The sequence below is a fragment of the Orcinus orca genome, chromosome 19 (genome assembly GCF_937001465.1).
Source record: "Orcinus orca chromosome 19, mOrcOrc1.1, whole genome shotgun sequence".
In the NCBI taxonomy this organism is placed as follows: Eukaryota; Metazoa; Chordata; class Mammalia; order Artiodactyla; family Delphinidae; genus Orcinus; species Orcinus orca.
Window position 1 is genome coordinate 14,218,182 of NC_064577.1, and position 4,948 is coordinate 14,223,129.

A 4,948-nucleotide genomic window follows, 5' to 3' on the forward strand; every position below is an offset into this window, starting at 1 on the left:
TTCCCACTTACCTTGGAGCTTTTTAAAGCAGGACGAGTCAGCCTCATTCCAAGGGCTCCTTTATATGGATAGCTATGGAAACAATGCAGCTGCTTCTCCTTTCTTAAGTCAAAAGGAATTGTTTGGCAAAAAAAGTCTTGGCAGTCTTGTATCCCCACATAAATCTCATTCATGTTAAGAATGGTTGGATATAATTAGAAATATTTTTCTTATTGAGTATGTGGATAAATCTCTTATGGATAATTTGAGAAGATGATCTGAAAGGAAGGTTCACACTGGTGGTTAAAGGCAGTGGCGGGGCAGCGAGAATACCTGGCTTCTCTCATAAATTCCTCCTGGCCTTGCTGGGCATGCCTTTTGGGGTTGTGTTGCATCACTTTACATACTTAACAGATGAAATGATAGAAATAAAGGACAAATATTTATTTTAATTTTGTGAGGGTTAATTTTTACCTGTCGATCTTTTTCTTCCAGCCCTGCAAAATTAAGCTATGTGCCATGAGCGATTTAAAAAGAAAGTCCTCCCTTCCAATATTCTTGTAGTTTTGGGAATACCCTTACTCTCTCACTGTTCTGCTTTTGCCCAAGCTAGTCCTTACACAGCACACTATTTCCTGTCCACCTACTCATTTGACTTGCCTGCAAAAAGAAAGGCTGAATATTTAAAGGTGCTTTTAGGGAGTACTTTTCAATATTTTTCATGTGAGCACACTGGAGAAAAAAATGATAACCTTCGTGTAGCGTGCTAGAAAAACGTGGGCGTGATTTGGTTATGTATATAAATAAAGGCCGTGGTGAGAATGTGTCTTTATTTATGTAACATAAATATAATATACATAGCATTAAGGAATATATTAAATACTGAATGTGTCTAACACTTCCAATTTTCTTTTTTTAAGGAGAAATTTCAGCTAGGTGCCATGAACAAAAGTTATTTATATCTGACTTTGTACTTGAAGTAATGACACGTTTCCTGATCAGAAATTTTTAAAGAGGGCATAGAGTATGTGCATTCTTAATAATTACCACTGTGGAGAAACTTTGCCCAAGAAGGCTATAAAAATGTAAAACCATATATATATATTTTTTACAACTGTTGAAATTGTATTTTAAAAATTTATAGTTTTTCCTTCATTGACAAATACAATGCTGAAATTTGTAGGATAATGAGAATAAATTTTGAATCCACTTGAACTCTTTTTTTATATCAAATATTTCAAAAGATGATGAAGCCCTAATCTTTAAAACATCCACGCGTTAGAGGATTCATCCTGCATCTAGGCTGGTCACTACTGGAAGGGCACATCGACCACAAATACACAGAAGTGTCTGATAGAGTCAAAGGCCCAAATTTGGAGCTCCCACTGTGAGCTGTTTGCACTAAGACAACCCACTTGGCCTTCCTATACCCCTGCGTGGTCTGGCTGCGCTCTGGCTGCACGCCTTGTTCCAGGCATCCTGGAACATCAGCCCTCCCAGAAACTCCAGGGGTCTCTTGCCTACAGCTGGCAGCATCACACTCTCAGCTGGCTTCTGATGTACATGCCTTCTTGGTTCCACTCAGCACATGCTTAATGCCACCACTGTGCTTGCCTGCTTTGAGGATTGTAGAGTACGCTGTCATGTCAAACTCTAACTCAGCCCAGGCTACCCTCTGAGGAACCCCTGGCTAACTTCTCACAGCTAGAGAGCACCTCCCAAGGCACTGGCCTCTCTGCCCATCAGCCACCCTGTGACTGATGGGATCAACATTGCCTGGCACCTCGGTAACCTTTTTGATGCTAAGATTCACTGGCTGGCAGCTCTGCTTTGAGGTGAGGTGTGGTTCTATTTCCCCATACTAAGCAGCCATTTTTACTGCTCAGACCAATATTTTGATAAGTCTTGTTCTATTCCTGATGCCCGTGGGCATTTTCTCTATGCTTTATTAAATATTTCCTGTCTTATGTTGTTTACAAAATGCCCTCCATTTTTAAGTCATGTCATGGTTATGTATTCTGCTTCCTCGGTTTGTAAACTCCTTTGGCAGATACCGTATTTACTCACAGAAGTGTCGAACATATATATATATATATATATATATATATATATATATATATATTTTTTTTTTTTTTTTTTTTTTTTTTTTTTTGCGGTACGCGGGCCTCTCACTGCTGTGGCCTCTCCCGTTGCGGAGCACAGGCTCCGGACGCGCAGGCTCAGCGGCCATGGCTCACGGGCCCAGCCGCTCCGCGGCATGGGGGATCTTCCCGGACCGGGGCACGAACCCGTGTCCCCTGCATCGGCAGGCGGACTCTCAACCACTGCGCCACCAGGGAAGCCCTAACATATATATTTTAATGTAAAGAAGAAAATGCAAAGCCTCATTGCCATTGGTTGAGAAATACTTCTAATTGTTCCCTTTGCTATGTGGCTCATGACTTGTCCCTGGTTGATGTTCTCTGCGAACTAGGGCTTAGGGAATATGTCAGCCAGGATAATCTGCTTTTCCGTTCCGCAAACAATTCAAAGACACACATATTCTTCTGGAATTTTTCTTGATTTCACCAATATTTTGGCCACTGTTCTAATGTGTCAGGAGCTTTTGACTTTGTTGCTTACCCCTTGGGATATGTATCACACTTAGGAATAGTGACAACTCGGGAATAGAAGGAACTCAAGAGTGAATACTTAAAGAAGGTCCCAAGGGAATGGCAGCCACTGACTGTCTTCAGAAGGTTATAATTTAGCTGGGAAACTAAAAAAGCATAATGAAGTGGCTTGGGTCACCTTCTAAACAGTGATTGCAGGTTTAAAAGTACAGTGTACAAGTTATTTGCAGGGAAGGAACCATATTTTAGGCATCTGTTTGATCTTCATCAACACCTAGAATGGTGCAAACATATAGAAAGTGACCCCGGTTCCAGCTTACAAATTCCCGATGTTCCAAGTTTCTTTAACCTGATCATTCTTGTTCCCAGCAACAAATTGGAATCTGGATTTGACTTGAATACACACAAGCTGGGTATCGTTGGGTATTTACTAAACCTCCCCAGTAGACTCCACTTCCTGATCTATAAAATGGATAATGAAGGATACCTCATAAAGGTGTTTGAAGAATAAATAATACAATGCCTTAAAACTTAGAACAGTGTCTGGCACCCATTATTAATTCCATAGATATTAACAATTGTGATTTCTATGCCCCCATCTTTTGTTACTTCTTACTGTGAGCTCTCCGTTGCAGTGAAGTAGTTTCCTTTCGGATTCATGTATGAAACAAGACATGCTTGTTTCACCGATTATTTCAGCTACCCAGTAAACATTTCCAGAACATTCCTATATGCCAGGCTCTTAGGTAAGCTCCCCACTGCCACCATGGAATGTCTGCCTCTCTTTTGTATCATTCACATATCTCATGTATAATCAAAATCCAGCTCAGGACTTACCCAGACATTTTTTGCAGTTATCCTACCTGCTAGAGGAAGGGTAGTTTGGCCTGGAAAGAGACAAGCTGTTACATTAAGATAGTTGTGAAGAAATGAGAGTCCAGTCTAGAGAGTTGGTGGTAGAAATGAAAAGAAAGAATGCTCAAGAAACTGGTTAACTGGTGCTTTCCTGGGGGAGGAGAAATTAACGTTTGGTAGCAGTGTCGAAGGGAGACTGAGGTTTCACACTATACCTTTCATACCTTTTGAATTTTTGTGCTGGGTGCATGTTTAATTGCTTTAGAAATAAAAAGTGATGATTTGTCAAAAGTGGATCCCTCTAAAAAATGTAACAAAGAACGGATGTAATTGAAAGAATTGCAACCACAGAATTAAAGAGATAAGAGACAGAGGAGTCGAGATCCAAGAGGTAAGTGTTCAGTGGCCACTTCTCTCTCTCTTCTGTAGATTAGACTCCATCAGTCAGCATGTTGAAAACTGTGGACGCTGAGGTGGTTTTCTAGGAATGTGTTGGCTTTCTGGTTCAGATTGGTCCCTTTGTACTAGCAACCCACATGTGTAAAGTCCCATCAGTAGAAATCTGCACTTCCAAGTGTCTAGTCATAGAATTCCCTGAGAATTTGCTTTATAAAGAAAAAAGGAAATGGCTATCAAGAGGCCTATGGGAGTGCTCATAATTCAAAGTTATTGAGAGAGATGGTGAGGGTCATTCAAAAGCCGTTTATAATTTGGTTTTGTCACGTATTACATGGCCTCCTAAAAAGAGGATTGAGTTTTGAAATAATACATTACTTAGTCCTAATTTAAAATAGGTGTGGGAGAGGGAAAGTTTGTATCTGTGAGCATTGGTGGGTAGAATTGTTCAGGAAGTTGCGGGAACTGTGCTGTGCTAAAATGCAGGAATCCAAAGGCTTGTATGTAAAGCATCCTGTTAAGTGCTTAGCAGAGAAGAAGGTGGGCTATATTTGGTGCCTGACACCCAGCAGTTCCACCAGCACAGAGCATGTAATCTGTGTGTGGATAAGGGAGTTTGGTGACCCTTCGTGGAGAAATTTCAGAGAAGAATAACTAACTCCCTTAAGACTAAACCAATGTTTGTTTTCCTAATGACAAAAGTTAATATCGGTATGTGGACATTCTAGAAGTTTGGAAAAAGAACAACAAAAGAATGAAAGTCAAGATAATTTCTTAATGGTGGAATTAGAGAAAAATGTATTCACTTCTGCACATCTCAACATTCACTTACCAACTTGTATCAGGTTAATTTAATTATGCAATTAAGAGGTGTAATAAGTATGTTTTGGTCTCAATTATCCTCCTGTTTATCAAATAGTAGACATCAATTCATGTTAGTCAAATGATTAAAAATAAACGAACATTATTTTCGTAATGCCACTATGTTCATAGCATTTTACAGCCTGTAAACATCTTATGGGCATTATCTTACTTTTGTCTTTCAAAGCTCTGGCATGTGGATGGGGCAGATAAACTCTCCTCATTTTATATTTGAAGAACCACGA